Source organism: Sminthopsis crassicaudata, chromosome 4 (genome assembly GCF_048593235.1).
Source record: "Sminthopsis crassicaudata isolate SCR6 chromosome 4, ASM4859323v1, whole genome shotgun sequence".
Classification (NCBI taxonomy): Eukaryota; Metazoa; Chordata; class Mammalia; order Dasyuromorphia; family Dasyuridae; genus Sminthopsis; species Sminthopsis crassicaudata.
This window is the reverse complement of record NC_133620.1, coordinates 128,011,283-128,029,520: the sequence shown is the minus strand read 5'-3', so window position 1 is coordinate 128,029,520 and position 18,238 is coordinate 128,011,283. Positions and strand designations below refer to the sequence as shown.

General features: G+C 32.3%; 1 protein-coding gene and 1 long non-coding RNA gene across 8 annotated transcripts in view; both read left to right on the top strand.

Annotated features, from left to right (window-relative positions):
• QKI (QKI, KH domain containing RNA binding) overlaps window positions 1-18,238 on the top strand; it is a 173,873-nt gene that overhangs the window by 138,426 nt on the left and 17,209 nt on the right. The window lies entirely within an intron of this gene.
• On the top strand, window positions 3,232-9,244 carry LOC141565789 (uncharacterized). The gene is made up of 2 exons (XR_012489131.1): window positions 3,232-6,199; window positions 6,395-9,244. It is a non-coding gene; the product is annotated as an uncharacterized LOC141565789 (long non-coding RNA).

Here is an 18,238-nt window from a genome sequence, read left to right as displayed (position 1 = left end):
TCATAGGTACTAAATGACAGAGCCAGAATTTAAACTTTTAACTCCAGTTCCAGTGGTAGGAACAAATGGAATCTCTCTGAAGAAGTTTAGCCACAAAATGCAGGAATGATAATAAGAGTAGACAGATGAAGTGAGGGGGTTTTCCAATAGGGAAGCAGTCACTATACAAGTAAAAATTAAAGATAAATGAGTAAGTGAGGATTATTGTGGAAGCCTTTAGATAGAGAAAATGGGAGGTAATGGGATCACTAATATATGTAGAACACCTTGGCAAGAAGAAGGTCCACCCTTTCATGTAAGGCAGGGGTAAATAGAGTTGCAAAAGTAATTAGGATGTGATAGAAAATGAGGGGAGAAGAGAAAGCTCTAAAAATGGCCTAAATTTTTTCAGGAAATAAGAGGCAAGCTTCTCAATTGAGATGATGAGAGAAAGCCTTGGGAGTTGTAAAGAGGGATGATAAGGTTTGGAAGAGCCTCTGTAGTAAGATAGTGAATTAATAAATGAGGCATTAAAGGATTTTCAGTGATCATTTGAAGTTATGTAACATAAGTTTGTGGTGAACCTCATTGATACAGTTTCATGATTCTCTCTCCTCTTCCCCCCCCCCCCCCCCCTCTGTTTAGCTTCATTGAGCACATTTGTAAAAGGAAAGGTAAAAAATATTTAGAGTAATCCAGAACTGGTGCTTAAGTAATACTATAAATGTGTAAGGATCTAGAAAATAAAAATAGTAGAGTTCAACAGTTTCATCAAGTATTCAAGATTAGGAAAGGAAATGAGAAAAGCTAGTGCTGGGCTGTGATGGTCTTAGAGAGGCCTAAAAGATCAAGGGGAGATGGGGGGATTGAAGGATACAATGTGGATCCTTCCAAGATTCTTTAAGAACAGGTTTGAGATTGTAATCTTTTAACATGTCATCTCTGTTTTACAATCAAATAAGACAATTTTAATTATCATGAACATGGAAGTTCTTTTCCTTCTGTATTAATGAGGTGTACAAAATGGATATCATCATGAAAGTTTTCATATTGAAACTTGTCACTATCGTGTTTTATTTTTAAAATTTTAGATAACCTGGATACTTAGAAAATTTAAATTATTCGATGCAATTTATAAGATTAATACATTTTTTTGTAAAGAGCTTCTTCAGGATATATTATTTTAAGCAATTCAGGCAATTTATCATATTGCCTGTTTTATTATTTTGCTGAATTTTTTTCCTTTCCATTTTTAATCTTTTAAAAATAAGTTGAAGGCTGGTGGAAAGGGAAGTGTTCGGAGGTTTGGGCAACAGAAATATGTTCCCATAAATATATATCATCAATTGAAACATTGCAGAGACAGAAAGATTATAAGAGTAGCATAAACTTTTTGTGTTTTGAATATATGTTTTCTCCCTTACCTAAAAAAGTACAATTTCCTCAGGATTTGAGAAGTGGGATTTAGGTTGTCTTTTTGAAACCTTATACTATATTAGACTAAAATGACACCCAGTGAACTGTTAACTACTTAAAATAACTTTTTTTGGGGGGGGGCAATATATATATTTTTTATATTTTTTCTTGAAGGCTGTGCCCTGTGTAATACCAGCTTTTACTAGTTTTTGAACTGCACATACTTTGACATATTAAGCACAAGAGCATTAATTACCAGAAAGTATGCTATTAAATAATTAGGTAGAACTACTTGGGGCCACAAAAATATGGAATTATCCATATATTCATGGAATCAGAGACCTTTTTTAAAATAATGAAATATAAAGTAAAATGATTGTGGTTCAAGCAGTTTTATTACATTACTCATAAAATATATTTCATTAATAATATTCTTATCATTGATAATCTTATTGTTGATTTCAAGTTTATTTTCAGTCATTTTCAAAATGCCTGTCAAAGAAGATCATAATCTTTTTGCTTGAGCTAAGTTTTTTATATCCTTCCCTCTTTTAAGATAGATGTCTTCTAGCTTGATCCATCCTGCAATGCTCTCAAAATTGTGTTATCTCTAGATGAGACTTCTGTGCAGGTTTGGCCTAGTCTAGCTGTTTTGTCTCTTATTGGTTTCTCTAGTGTTTTTTCTACTTCACAATGCAGTTTCATCAAGAACCTACAATATTATAGTTCACATTTTATTTGTATTTACTCTTAAGTTCTGGTTTAATTGGATCTCTTGCTAATAAGCTTTTAAGAGAGTTTTTCTCTCCTTCCTCTTGCTGTTTTATAAGATACTGTTAATCATCTTCTACCATACACATCCATAAGATTTTACAGATGAATTTTTAATAGAGGTATAAGTAATAAAAGCTAACTTTATATTCAATATCTTATTTACAAATAATTCCTTTGTTGTGTAGCACAGTGATAGACATTATTATAATTAATGAATGTTTGTTGGATGAATAATATCTGAAATTTTTTTCTGTAAATCAGTGCTATATTTAGATGTAGGTTAAGTAATTTAAATAATACCAATATGTTAAACAAGTATAATTATCATCCAATAAAATAAATCATTGAATCAGTTATGTTAATCTGTTGTAAATTTTAAACAAATGAGAATTAGTGGGAATTTTCCATACTAGACAAACAAGGTTTGGTTCCTGTGTTCATTCAGCAAATCTTAAACTATGTGCAGAATTCTATTCTTAGAGTTGGGGTGATTAAAGTTTTTACCTGATGGAATTTTGAGTCTGGTTGTGGACACAATTATAATAAGAAAGAAAAAAAATCACTTTAGAAATTAAAAATGTTTTTGTAGTGAGTGAATAAATATCATTACTGATTAGAGGGATCCATGAAAAATAGATGCATTTCAATTTCTTTCATTAAATAACTATGTTAAATTATGTTTTCTTTGATATTCTTTGTAAAGTAAATTTATTCTAAGGGAAATCTTGGCTTTTGAATATGCTATAACTAGGAGTTAGGAATAAAGAAACCTTTAAAAATATCAGAAGATAATAAGTACTATTTTAAAAATATTGGCTAACCACTAATATCTGTCTGCCCAGGTTGCATGTACCTTCGGAATCTAATGTTTAATATTGTAACACATGTAAAATGTATGGGATTGCCTGTCATCGGGGGGAGGGAATAGAGGGAGGGATAATTTGGAAAAATGAATACAAGGGATAATATTATAAAATATATATATATATATATATATATATATATATATATATATATATATATATATATATATATATATATAATAAAAATTATTAAGTAAAAAAAATATTGGCTAACAAGAATAAAACTCCTGGCTCACTAAAATCTTAGTGTTTTTCCTTCTTTATGGAAAAACTTGGATATTTTTCACTTGTACCTGAAAGATCAAGCCTTCAGCTGTTATTACTAACAGAAATAATCACCTTGCTTATATAATGCTTTTGTTCCCTTCTATCTTGTCATTCTTCTTTGTTGCCTTCTCAGTTGAGTTCTCTCCTATCTTATCTCACTTTTTTTTACTATCCTTACAGATCACAGCAACTTGCCTGGGACTGAGTTATCTGCAAAATCTTCCCCTTGTCCCTATACATAGACTCCTATAACAAAAACTCTTTCTGAATTTTTCAGGTTCCCTTTTTTATCTCATATATTTAGACACATATCTTTTTGATTAGATTAGTTAACTTTTATTTTCTTACAGACTCAGTGTATATTAAAAGTATGAGAGGTAATATTAGAGAAGTCATTTCTAACCTTTTGGTCAAGCACTGATCTTAACAATTTAATTTCTGAATATTCCATTAATTTTTAATGCCTATTTCCACACAAAATGACTGCTTTCTCTTTTCACAATATATTTCATGTAACTTATTTTCATTTTTGCTTCAGGTCTATTTGTTCATAGGTACTTCAATTATAGGAACTGGGGTTACCGTAGTCTGTTTTAGGAAATAGTTGATATGGTTCCGTCAGTGATACATACAATAAGTTGATTAGGTATTACAATTCCTGTGAAAATTGGCCATCTTTGACAAGTCAAATAACATTTTAGTGCCTTAGCTAACTCTCTAAAATCATAAATACTAGCAATATTTTTCTCATGTGCAGTAGCAAAAGGAATTTCCACACCAGAAATTTCCTACATGTATGCAGTCAATGATTAAAAAAATAAATAAATAAATATAGTTTACTAGAAAAGAGAACTTTTGACAAAGAATGGTACCCAATGAAGTACTGTCTTGTTTTGTTTTGCTTTGCTTTGCTTTGCTGAGGCAATTGGGGTTGTGACTTGCCTAGGATCACATAGCTAGGAAGTGTTGCATGTTTGAGATTTTAACTCACGTCCTCCTGATTTCAGGACTGGCGCTCTAGCCACTGTGCCACCTAGCTGTCCCACCTTCTCTTCTTTTACACAGTGTAGCAGATGAAAAAAACAGATACCTGAATTGTTACTACTGGACATGATATCATTTTTAAATTGAAATATGTCAAATATGGTGATGGGAAATGTAAGAAGATAGTTCTGTTGTGTTCCAGTCTGGGTGAGACAGGAAGGCCCAGTCTCATAATAAAACATGATAAAATAAAGATGAGAATTAATTAAACCCACAATTTTTTTTTTTTTAAAGTTAAGATACATTACAGAGTCATGGTATGGAATAGATCATAGATACATGAGGAAATGGGGAGGGATGTGTGTGTGTGTGCAAAAAAACCAAACTTGGACTGTCTTCTTACCTTTCTTATCATCATATTTAACATATTCCCATTTAATAGTGATAGGCCTGTTTTTATCCACTGATTGACAGGGGGAGGCTTTGAGTGATTCATATCTGACCTCTGGTGATTTGCCTAACTTTAGGTAGCCTGGTGTCGCCTGCTCCTGGGACTCCTTCCCATTATTACAGAGACATTAGATATACTTTGCTCTATCCCACCTCAGAACTCTTAAGCTCAAGTAATTTACAAGCCTCTTCTTATTTTATATTAGGGATTAAGGTATGTACCACTATTCCTACCTTAAATGTACTAAATTTACTATATTGAAAAGTCAGATGATCACATAAAACAATTACTATAATACGGTAAGGACAAATTTGAGTTCAATAAAATTGAATAATCGAATTTGAAATACACTGCTGTAGTACTTGAAGATTTGCATATCATTGAACATATGTAATCTCTTTCAGATCTCATAAGAGCTATGTGATCCAGATGTTATCTCCATTTTATAGATTTTCTTGACCCCAAAGCTTATGTTCTTAATAAGTTCCCAAGGTAGGAACTGAATTCGATCTTCCTGACTTAAGAGGAATTTCTTGTGATAGTTTTGGTTGTTATATTTTTATTTAGTTTCTGTACTGTTGATTGCTTTTTCTTGTCTTTCTGTCCTGAAATATTTCTTTGAAGAAAAGTATCATGTCTTATACTTCTTCCCTAGCAATTTTTCACATGGTATTTATCCATAAGAGCATCTCAGTTCTTGTTGATTGAGAGATTTCAGAATCTCTTAACTGGAAGGTACACACTTAGTACATACTTATACCACCACAGTCGATAATTTGCCTTAGCTTGAAAACTAGAAAGAAAGGGAAACCTCCTTAAAGGAGCTCTTTCTACTTTTGGGTACTTATTGTCTTTTTTTTTTTTTTTTTTTTTTTTTTTTAATTTGTTTATTTATTTGGGCACATTGAACTTAAATTTTCCTCTTTACTTTTCATCCACTATGCCTAATTCTTCCATTTAGGGCCAAACTAAACAAGTCTAATGCATCTATCACATGCCCAATTTTCAAAATTTTCTGCCAATGCCTTCTCCTCAATTTAGTGCACATGATATAGTGACCTTGTCATTAACTCTTTAGGTTTACAGATTTTTGCAAAATGGGCCACTTGGGAATGAAGCAAAGTATTCTAGATTTGTTCTGACCAGATCAAATATCCATAAGACAGTCTCCTCTGTAATTAGGGATTCTATGGCTCTAAATTAAGCCTAAGATTTCATTAGCTTATTTTGTTAGCCTTAACACACTGCTGGACTGATATTCAGTTTACAGACTATCAAAACTTGTATTTTTAAGATATTCTCCTCACTAATAACCATATTCTCAGAAGTTATCTACTTTTGGAAGTGTTGCACATTTGGAATTTGAATCAAAGCAAGCTCATATTTCAAAAGCCGTGTTCTTTTTGGTATACCATTATTATTTCCAGTTTGTTTTGTGAATGGCAGTGTAAAATTGTTGTATTCTGTGTTAGACATGGCACTATTTAGAGTACAACAGAATTGTTTGGAATACTCCAACATCCTATATATTAATGATCCCTCCTCTCATTAGTGTCATCTGAAATTTTGATAAGCTTACTATCAGCATGTCTTTTCTTTATTGTCATCCCTTCCAACTTGTCTCTTTTAACAAACTAATGTGTTCATTTGAAACGATCAGTCTTTGGCCATGTCCTAAAATGAATCATTCTACAGCTGTAGTCCATCACCTTTCTCTCTGTTCTAAGTAGATAGCCTGCTTGTCAGCTTTACAAAGTTATGCTTGGTCATTGTACTAATCAGAATTCAGTGGTCTTTCGAAATTATTCCAAGTTAATATTAGGGTCATAATGGAAGTTGTTCATCTTGTTCTGCTTCAGATCATGCATGTCTTAACAAATTTCTCTGATTTCATCATATTCATCATTTCTTATGCTGCAATGACTGTTACGTTCATTTACATACATCATTTACATACATACATTTATTTAGCAGTTTCCCCAAGTGATATGCACTCACTTTGTTTCAACAAAATGTGAAATGTATATATACACACACATATATAGATAATTTCATTCTGTCTTTTATCTGTGCTTTATGTTTGGTAATGACATTATGCAGTTACAGATCATGTTTTCTGTATTGTCTATACTTTTACCTAAATCAGTGATTTTAATCATGTTAAGTGGGACAGGTGAAAGAGGTATGTTCAAAGGCATATGATAAGGCCAAAAATGAATAACTATAAAACGAGAATGTTCTCTACAAAACTCTGTGTTGACCAGAAATAGATAGTTTCAGTAGGCAAAGGACTAGGTTGATATTATAAATTTTACACTTGATATGACAAAAGGGATCCATTTGAACATTCTTTAAAAGTAAAATAAACTTATAATTAAGGAAAATTATTTAGGAGCCATATTTATAGAGCACAGAAAAGATTATAGGACTATTTATAAAGTAGTGAAATAACTTTCATGTGTTTGATTAGTATTTGATGCACATAGTAGGTATGAAAAATGAAAGAAAAATCTAACCTAAAAGACATCATAATAAATAATGGAATTTTAGCATTCAGCTATGCCTTCTATGTAAAAGGCAAGGAAGAGAAAAGTGATTTTTTTTGTTGTTGTTTTCAAGAGTGAATTTTTGCTGATCTACATGTGGCAAAGAGTACCTACTTAATAGGTAGATGATTTTTAACACATTAGTTCATTTAGAGATCCAAATTAAATTGCCATAGAAAATCATAGTTGTACCACTAAAGAGAAATGTAATCTTGATGCAGGTATATTTCTACTTAATAGAATTAATTAATTAATTCCATGAAAATTAAGCATTAAGGGGGGAGGGGGGACTTTTTTTAAGGATGGGTAGTTCTATAAGACCAATGAGATAACTTCTGAACAAACAGATTTTTCAGTGTAACATTAGACCTTTATTACAGTTTCTTGTTGACTTATAATTTGCAGTTTATTTATTTCTGGCTTATATATTTTTAAAAATTAATTATAGTTTTTATTTACCAGATATATATGCATGGGTAATTTTATAGCATTGACAGTTGCCAAACCTTTTGTTCCAATTTTTCTCCTCCTTCCCCCCCACCCCCCCCAGATGGCAGGTTGACCAATACATGTTAAATATGCTAAAGTATAAATTAAATACAATATATGTATACATATACAGTTGCTTTTCAAAGAATCAGACTTTGAAATAGTGTACTATTAGCCTGTGAAGGAAATCAAAAATGCAGGTGGACAAATTTAGAGGGATTGGGAATTCTATGTAGTGGTTCATAGTCATCTCCTAGAATTCTTTTGCTGGGTGTAGCTGGTTCAGTTCATTATTGCTCTGTTGGAAATGATTTGGTTCATCTCATTGTTGAAAATGGCCACATCCATCATAATTGATCATCATATAGTATTGTTGTACAACGATCTCCTGGTCCTACTTATTTCACTCAGCATCAGTTCATGTAAGTCTCTCCAGGCCTTTCTGAAATCATCCTATTGGTCATTATAATATTCCATAATATTCATATACCACAATTTATTCAGCCAATCTCCAATTGATGGGCATCCACATAGTTTCTAGTTTCTGGCCACCACAAAGAGGGCTGCCACAAACATTCTTGCACATACAGGTCTCTTTCCCTTCTTTAAGATCTCTTTGGCATATAAGCCCAGTAGTAACACTGCTGGGTCAAAGGGTAAGCACAGTTTGATATCTTTTTGAGCATAGTTCCAAATTGCTCCTCAAGAATGGCTGGATGTATTCACAATTCCACCAACAATGTATCAGTGTCCCTGTTTTCCCACATCCCCTCCAACATTGCGCATTATCTTTCCCTGTCATTCTAGCCAATCATTTGCAGGATATGTTTATATATATATATTTTAGTGCTCATCTGTATGCATGTAGTTGAAATAATCTTTCTTTGACCAACTACAATATTGTAAACTTCAGAGAGGAGTCTTGAATCTCCCACATCAATCAATTTTTTTCTGTTCTGCACTTTGGTCTGCAATTTTTAAAAAAAAGTCTAATCTTAAAAATTGAAAGTACTTATGAACTAGATTCATGTATGTATCATGAATTGGCTTTTAATTTTCACTTTTGAGATATTCTTCTATTTGTTATTCTTGTGTATTAGGATACCTTATGAGAAAATGAAAATCCATAACTCTTCCATGACTCTTTAATGCACAAAATCTTATAAAGTTGTCTAACTCAAATAGAAACAGAAGCCACCAAATTGTACATAAGAATCCCTGTGGGTCACATATCAGCTTAGAAACTACATATTGGCATCTGTTTCATTTTGCATTTGCTTTGTTGTTATTTCCCAATTACATTTTAATAATTGGACCCATACTAAAGTGTTTGTGGGCGGTACATAGGACATGAGTGTGACATTGTTGGAAGGCTCTTTGAAGAGTAGAAAGGATTCTGGGGGACATTTTATTCTAGGGAGCTCATATTCTAGTCTGCATCAGGGAAAAAAGGGAAAAAAAAGAAAATAACAAAATTATAAGAGAGGTTAGCTACATAGCAATATACATGATAAATGGCTAAAAGAATATTGTTGAGTTCAAAAGAGGGAAAGGTTCTGTGAGAGATACTAAAGAACTACTTTTAAAACTTTGTATCTTTTGTTTTTATAAGGAATATCCATATTTATGTAGCATAAAATATTTTAATATACTGTCTCACATAAATTGCTTACCAAAGTAAGGTTAGTACCATTTTTGAAGTAATAGGACCTCACAGAGGTTAAGTAATTTAAACTGTAACCATCAATTAGCTGTCTTTGAGATGATGTACAGTCCCCAGTATTATATTCATTTTGAAATATACATCTCTTTTCCATCCCCTATCCAGTTAAACATTCCTTGTGACATTTTAAAAGAGAAAAATATGATTTAGGAAAACTAGCCAACTTAGCAAAACATTTCTGATATAGTATTTTAGACTCATGTTCATCTATAACCAAAGAAGACAAAGGGTACATTTTGTCAGCTTCTCTCAACAAACAGTTATTATCTAACATTTTATACATGGTTTTCCAGGTTTTACTTACATCTGAATTCATCAAAATCTTCGAGTTCTTCCATGCTCCTTTGATTTCTTCATACTAGTAATTTTTCTTAGCACAATAATATTCTATTATTCATGTACCAAAATTTTAGTTATTTTCTAAATGATGTGTAGTAAGCTTTTTTCTCACCAATTAAAGTACTTTGCTAGCATAACAAGCTCTAGGCTATGAGTAGTACTGGTTTCACTGAATCGAAATTCACCTAGAAAGGGCAAATCCTTCCCACCCACTGGGCACACTAGCAATTCTACAAACACACCCCGAGGGTATGGATCTGGAGATACAGAATGTACTTATCAGGTCAAATCACTGTCAACCTCTTGACCTCTTTGCAAACTCCAGCAGAGGTATATAGACCTCTCTCCCCCAATTCCATCCAACTGAATCCAGTAGCCCAGAAAGTTTTTGCCACCATCCTCAATACTGACAGAACTACTTTCAGCCCAAAGCCCACTTTTTGGAAATCAGTGTTTGTGGAGATGTGCCTTGGAAATTTTCTGACTCCTCTACAGTTAGAGCTACTGAAGAGTTCTTGCCCCCAAATCATTGAAGTTTTAGTTTTTTCCTTTTTTCAAAGAAAATAATATTGGAGAACAATATTACCATCTGCTTTCCTATTCCGCCTTAAGGACATTGGCATTTCCATCTGACTTGGAGCACTGATAGAGCATTAGAATGTGAAACTTTTGAAAATGGGGGTTTTATCTTGTTTTGCAATTGTGTTGTTGATGCTTTGCATGGCAAAAGATTCAGTGCTTTCTCATTCATTCAGTTGCTTTTTGTGTATATTACATATCTACTCTATGTTCCTTGTACAAATGGCTCACTTCTCTAGAATGTACTCTGTCATTTTACCTTGAACAATCCTTAGCAGAGTTCAAGTGCTATCATCTGTGTCGTGCCTTTCTTGATTACTATGACTCCTCCTTTCATTTTACATTATTGTCTTTACTGTAAAATTTATTTACATACAAGTTATCCTTTATGGACATCTAAGAAATATAAAAATGGAAGTTCTTTGAAGAGAGGGATTATTTTATTTTGTATCTGTTTTCCCATTGCCTTATGCATTGCCTTGTAAATTGCATTGTACATTGTAGGTGATATGGTTTATAGAATATTTTGAAGGATAGGAGAATCAGTCAAATCATTTCTATAATCTTACATGTCACTGAATTATTCTTACACTTTTAAAACTTAGATGATCATTCACATGTAAATGCCAAATCTTTGAGTGTATATAATGTCATTTTATGTGATTTCAATTTTTCTAAATTCTGAACTTAAACATGCAATAAAGGGAATGTTTTCATATGCATAGTAGAATAGAAAAATAATTGTTCTGTATTGAAAATGAATTTTTCCATTACATATAGCTTGCTTTTATTTTTCAATATATAAGTGCAGCCTGTAGTTTTTTGTTTTTATTTTGTTTTGCTGAGGCAATTGGGGTTAGAAAACTTGTCCAGGGTTACACAGCTAGGAAGTGCTAAATGTCTAAGATCAAATTTGAACTCTGGTCCTCCTGACTTCAGGGCACCACTTACCTACTGTGGCACCTAGCTGTCCCTAGCCTGTAGTTTTCAAAACTGTTTAGGTCATCTTTATTTTTTTATTTTCCTTTTAGTGAATGTTTGTTTTTAATTTTCTCTCTCTCTCTCTCTCTCTCTCTCTCTCTCTCTCTCTCTCTCTCTCTCTCTCTCTCTCTCTCTCTCCCCCCCCCCCCCCCCCCCCCGTCTTAATCTATTCACCATTATCATCCCAACCTCACTTATTGGAAGGAGGCAAAGGAAAGAAAACCAATTTCTATGTTGTATCAAAAAATGTATAGCCTGTATTGTTAAGCTGACAGTAGCACGCTTGTTGCATCATCAGTACTCTTCTACACTCTAGAATAGAATACCAAGTTGTCCTCTTGGTTCAGCACATTTCTCTTCCCATCATTTAAAGCAAATCTTCATGGGTTACTTTGAAATCAACCATTTTTGTCCTTTTTTATAATGCATATAACATTTCATTACATTTATGTTTCCCAAGTAAATATGCATTCTCTTCTAATTGCTAAAAGTTTTCAGGAATACAAAAATGTAAAAAATTAGTAATACATCTTTCAACAGAAACTTAAGAGTTCTGTTTTAATTAATTGCTGAAGCTATATTGATTAAAATAATATGTAAATGAAGTTGGTTGAAGTAATAAGGTTCTTTAGTTTTTACTTCCTGTGAACCTATGTTGATTTTAACCTTTCAAATTTTAAACTTCATTATTATAAAAATTGTGATCCTGTATCAACAACTAATTTTTACAAAGTTTATTAGACCTTAAATACAGTGTCGTATATTATAAGAAAGGTACTTTCAAGGGAAAGATATTTAAAGTTTATAATTTGAATTAGATTTTTTCATGCTTTTCAAAAACTTGCTCATTAAATCAAGTTGGCTGGCTTAAGCAGGCAGTTGTAACATACATCAATCCAAATGAAAACCTGAAATTCCTAACAAACCCTATAATGATAAGGAATCCAATGAAAAGGTACCAAAAAAATTGACTTCTACCTCACAACTTAATGTTTTTAAAAAATTACTGGCAGTATGAATAGGGACCGCTAGCACAGGTAAAACCTGTAAGTGACCAGTGATTGATACATATACTTTACAGGACTCTGTCTGGAGCATCAAACATGGAGACATCCCCAGAGAAATCCCCTCAGTGGTTGGAAATTTTCAGGATTTCTGAAAACCCAAAATAGGTGTTTTCCTATAAGCACCATGCTACCATAAGCAACAGCAATTAGTACAAACACATAGCTCAGACTAGGACCTGGGCTTACAATTCCCTAGCACTATCTTGATGTTTCATAGAAACTCTTAATGTTATCCACTGTTAATTTCAGAAATTCCTTGGAAAGAAAGGGGGATTAATCCCAGAAGGCATTGTTTATTTAGCACAGAAACTAGAATAATCCAGTCCAAGAAAATAATGACCAGCCACTGAATTTCTCCTTCTCCTTGGGTCACTAAGATATAGGGAACAGAACCTGGTTCTAATCAATTATTATGAATTTAGAGATCATCAAATATCCAGCCCAGATAGTGTTCATGTCCTCCCCCTATTTCTAGAAGTATTTTCTAATCTGTGTAAATCTTCTTCCTACACTTACCCAGTGCATAAAAATGTAAACTTCTTTGAGGGTAAAGTACTCTCTGGTTTTTGCCTTTTGTTCTCCCAGATCTGACACTGGAACTTAATAAATAATAGATATTTATTGAAGAAAACATGTTATACAAAGGAAGGCATTTTGAAAAATGCACAAGCCTTAGAACTCTTTGAGTATTGATTCCTGATCTATATTTTACAAGTGTATTCCTCCATTTTCAGTTCTGCCTATTTCCCATCACCAAAAATAGTATATATGTTAACTAAATTTAAAGGATCTTGTCAACCTCTTTGAGAAAAGTGTCTACTTTTTCCCATTCTTTAGATCATATGTCTGTACATGTTAAATTTTCTTTCTGATTATTTACTATCATTTTTCATTCTGAACATCCTATTAGACAAAATTACCAAGTGTCTCTGTGTTCTGTTAAGATTAGATATCACACCTTCACACCTTACTAAAAAGTTGTTGCCTTTAGCCTAGACCTCTTTAGTTTTTTTGTTTTGTATTGTTTGTTTTTTGGAATACTTGTTTTAGTCAACCAGTTTTCCTCTCTTCCCCTTTCCTCCCCTCTTTTTTCCCCTCCACTCTCCGCTTTTCTCTCTCCCTCTTTTTTATTCCTTGTTCTCTCCTCCCCAACTCTCTCCATTTCTACTTTCTGATTCAACATATACATATGAGATTGGGTTTATTTGAAATTAAATATATTTAATGAACTTTCCCATTTTTATTTTGTTTTGTGGTTCTAATCAGTTTCATATTTTATACTGGTCATAATAAAGAACTCTTACTGAATTAAAAGATTGAATTGTTTTGATTTTTGCCTTAGTCAATTACAAAATAAGTATATATTATTGGGATTCTCAGTCCTTGTATATGTTTAGTGAATAAATAGTTCAATTTTTATGATTATATGTACTCATCTGCAGCCAGTTTTTACTCCTACCATCCAAATCTCAAGAATTGGTAAAGGAATATATAACCCATAATATTTTTGGTAGAGAGTCAGCAAGATGGTATAGTAGATTAAGTATCAGGCTAGAGTTCAGATACTGGCAGTTAACACCGGACAAGTCACACTTAAAAAGTCTCTATTTGCGTTAGTTTTCTGATCAGTAAAATGAGCTTGAAAAGGAAATGGCAAACCTCTCCAGTACCTTTGCCAAGAAAACCCCAAAACGGTTCAGAAAGAGTTGGAGGTTACTGAAGAATGACCAAACAAAATTTGAGAATATTTTCTTTAGAGTTTCTTTACACTAGTCACTAGTGTGATGTACTCCATGGTACACTTCAGTGCCTATTAAAGTATGGGAGGAATCTATTTTATTGAAGTCTTTATGAACATTACATTTTTGAAGAATAAAATAAGTTTCCTAGAAAAAAATTAATTTAGATTTATATTTGAACAACTATTTCAATTTTTTGTGTACTGAATTCAGGTATATCTTATTCCTTTAAGATACATTAGAATGACATGACATTTTTCTGTTAAATAGTAACTTTTTGGAAAGATAAACTATGTAAAAGCAAGTTACTGGACCTTTTGTTGAGAATGTTTATACTTGATGAGAGAATATTATCCTTAAAGCATTCTCATCCTTTTTTCCTTTATGCATGAAGGTCTCAGTGGATATTTTAGGTGAGTTATTGGGTGTTCTTTTTTTTTATCTCTACTTGTGCATCTTGATTCTGCCAATAATTGTTCTGAAATTGTTTCCTTAAGCAGAAAATAATTTTCTTATAATAAAACTTATAAGGAAATCCCTTGCATAAGATTTGAGCCTTTCATAGTCATTCAGTAGTCTTTTGTGATAAGGAATTAGTTTTCCAAAGCAAAGGACAATTTAAAATGTCTTATTAAACTCCATCTTATATTGTGCATAAGAAATATGAGAAACTATAAAAATATATGGGATAAAATAATCCAGCTTTTTACTAAGAATTGCACATTGCATTGTCTTTAAGAGTCCTTATTGATGTTTACTTAAAAGCCATCTCATGTCTTACAAATGAGTGACTTTGAGTAAATGAATACAGGTAGGATTTCTTCAGAGATTACTTTGGTATCTCTGATGCAACATCAACAAAGTGCCAGCAGGAATACCCAGAGCTAAGACAGAATACATCAGAATTAATAGTTTCATCAGCTGTCAACTCTGATGGAGAGGACAAGCCAAATGAATGACTAAAATCTATATGAGTTTTTAAAACAAAGCATCAATTGTTAGATCTCTCAAAAATGTTGTTCTTTTTCAAGATTTGAAAGAATTAGGTATTTTAGCGTAACTTGAAATACACATTGTCAAATAATACAGATCATGGACACCCTTGGGAAAAGCTACTTTCTTGGGGCTAAAAGTAATTATTTCATATAATAAATGCTGCCATCTTCTGGGAAATAAAAGTATTACATTTCAGAGAAAGATAATTTTAAAGGGGTAGGAGGATGAAAAATCTCACATTTCAATGTCTGAGATACAGCCTTAAGTGTACATTAACATTTAAAAAATATCCTTAACTATAATTCTAAATCATTAATTCCTTTCAATATTTAACATCTAATAATATTTAGTAAGATTCTGTACAGAATCTATAAAATGTTTTCGAATTATTCTTTAGAGAACTTGTTTAAAAAAATCTTTTTAAGAATCTCATAGCCATATCCTTCCTTTTTAAACATTTTTTTAGCTTTTCACCTTTCAGAACAAAATTGTGTTTAGTATATATACAGAATGAAATGTAACCTTTTATTAATAGTAACAGTAGATTGAATGTCATGTTCAAGGAACTGCTAGTATGCTAGTATTGTTATAGAGCTTTGTACCTCAAATGGACCTGGGGGTGTACTTATCCTGTAGGTAATAGGGATTTCCCCTGGAACTGCTTGAGCAAATGGAGGTAGAATGGGCAGACTTGTTTTAGAAATATAACTTTGCTAGCTAAGTGTTGATATAAATGGAGATTTAAGTCATGGAGACTCATTTTTTTGTGGTAGTCTTGACTAAAGGTGATGGGAGCCTGAAATAGGGTTTTGGCTGTCAGTGGGAAAGAGACATAAATGAAAGATGTTTTTGAAGGAACAGAATTTGGCAATGTGTTGATAGAGTGAGACTGTGAGAAGTCATAGAAGACATCAAGATTGTGGTCCTGAGTGGGAAGAAGGTGGTAGGTCTCCTTAACAAAATATTAGGGAAAGTCAGAGGTAGAAAGTGTTGAGTGTAGTATAAGATAATGAATTTAATTTAAGGTATATATTTTTATTGTACATGATGTGGGTGTAGAGTTAAAGACAGAAATATATGACTGTAATTCAAAGAGGGGGGTGTGTGTGTATGTGTGTAAAGTCATCTGAATGCAGATTGTAGTTATCTTCCTGAGAGCCATTAAGATCAAGCTAGATAATTTGGGGGGAAAAGGAAGTTCCAGAAATAGAATTTTGGAGTATATTCATGAATTAAATGAAGAACTAGTCAAAAAGAGTTATCAGATAAAATAGCAGAAGAATGGAAGAAAGTTGTGTTACTAAAACCTACAGAGGTAAGAGTATCAGAGAAAGGTGTGATCAGCAGAATCAAATACTGTAGAGAGGTCGAGAGGTCCAATATAATCAAATTTGAGAAAATGCCCTTAGATGTGGCAATTAAAAGATCAGTGGCAGTTTCAATTGAATTGACAGCATCTGAAGCCAGATTTCAGAGGGTCTAAAAAAGAGTGAGAATAAATGAAGGTATTGAGTATAGATGGTTTTTATTGGGACGTCAAATCAGAAAGACCTCTAGTCTCAGACGTTTACTAGCCAGATGAAAAGTCACTTGTTAGCCTCAGTTTCCTCAACTGTAAAATGTAAAACCTATATCCCAAAATTATTGTGAGGATCAAATGAAATGATAACTGTAAAACATTTAGCACAGTATTGGAACATAATACTTCAAAATATTAGTCAAGGAAAGGATTTATGAAGGGGAGGAGAGAAAAAGGATAAAAGCCCACAGCAATAGTAGGATCTTCTTGTGGTGGAGTTCTGTTTTGTTTTTTCAAAGTATAGGGAAATATAAATATATAAAAAGCAGGAAAGGTGCCAAAAGAAATAAAGAAAAAGAAAATGATAGTGGGGGCAATTTGCTTTAGAAGACAGGTGATGGAATTAATATTACATATAGAAGGGGGTTGGCTTTGGTAAGGTGAACCCAACTCTTAATCTGAAATAAGAAACAATGGAAAAAGAAATTTGACTGAGATGAGAAAAATAAGGGAAGAAAGCTTTCAGTAAATAACCTCAATTTTTTTCATTGAATTATGATACGAAATGCTTTAGTAAAAGGATGGTGGGAAAAGGGGACCTGTGACAAGAACCCTTAAGAAGTTTGCAATTTTAACATTCACTACAAGTGAATTGATTAAGGAGAAATTAGATATTTGACTTTGAAACAGTAAGCATCCAGTTGAGATTATATAAAAATAAATTTGTAATGGATCCATTCAGCACAATTCATGACTTGTTCTTGGTCTCTTCAGCAACACATGAAGAGAAGGGGTGAGGAGTTGGATTTAACAATAGGATAAAGAGTGCAGTATGATGTCAATTTTAGTAATTGGGGTTTGGATTGGGAAGAGTTGAGTATGGCTACTACAGAAATAATGACTTAGAAAAGAACTAAAAGATAAAAAATGAAGATGTCCACAATGAAGACAAAGATCAGGGTTAGATGCAGAAATGGTAAAAAGATTTTGATACTAGAATAAAGAAGTGAAATGTTTATAATGATATTAGAATGCTTTCATATCACCATATCTGTGAGAAACTAAAGTGGAATAGAAGACCTAGCAATTTAGTGGATTGAGTAACTTAGAAGATTGTTTTTACAGTATTTTCAATATAATGAAGCCTAAAATTTAAAGGTAATAAACATCATGCTTCATTCAACTTTTATTAAGTATTTTTTTTAAATGGCCTTTTTTGTCTTACTATTTGTAACATACTTTTAAAAATTATGTATTATTGAAATTAATTCCGTCTTAACTGATGATAGGACTTTATTACGTTAAATGAAAGGTGCCCTTTTTAATCTAGTAAAAATTTTATAAAGATAATACTGTTCCACAAACTCTTGGGAATAGGCAACAGTGTTGCAGAGAAAAAAAGATGTAGCTAATTTTGTTTTAACAAATAAAGTATTTCAACAGATAAATATTAAACCAGACTAAATATCATAGAACTCTATAGGACATTTGTTTAAAAATTAGTTTTAAGAATACATTGAACATTA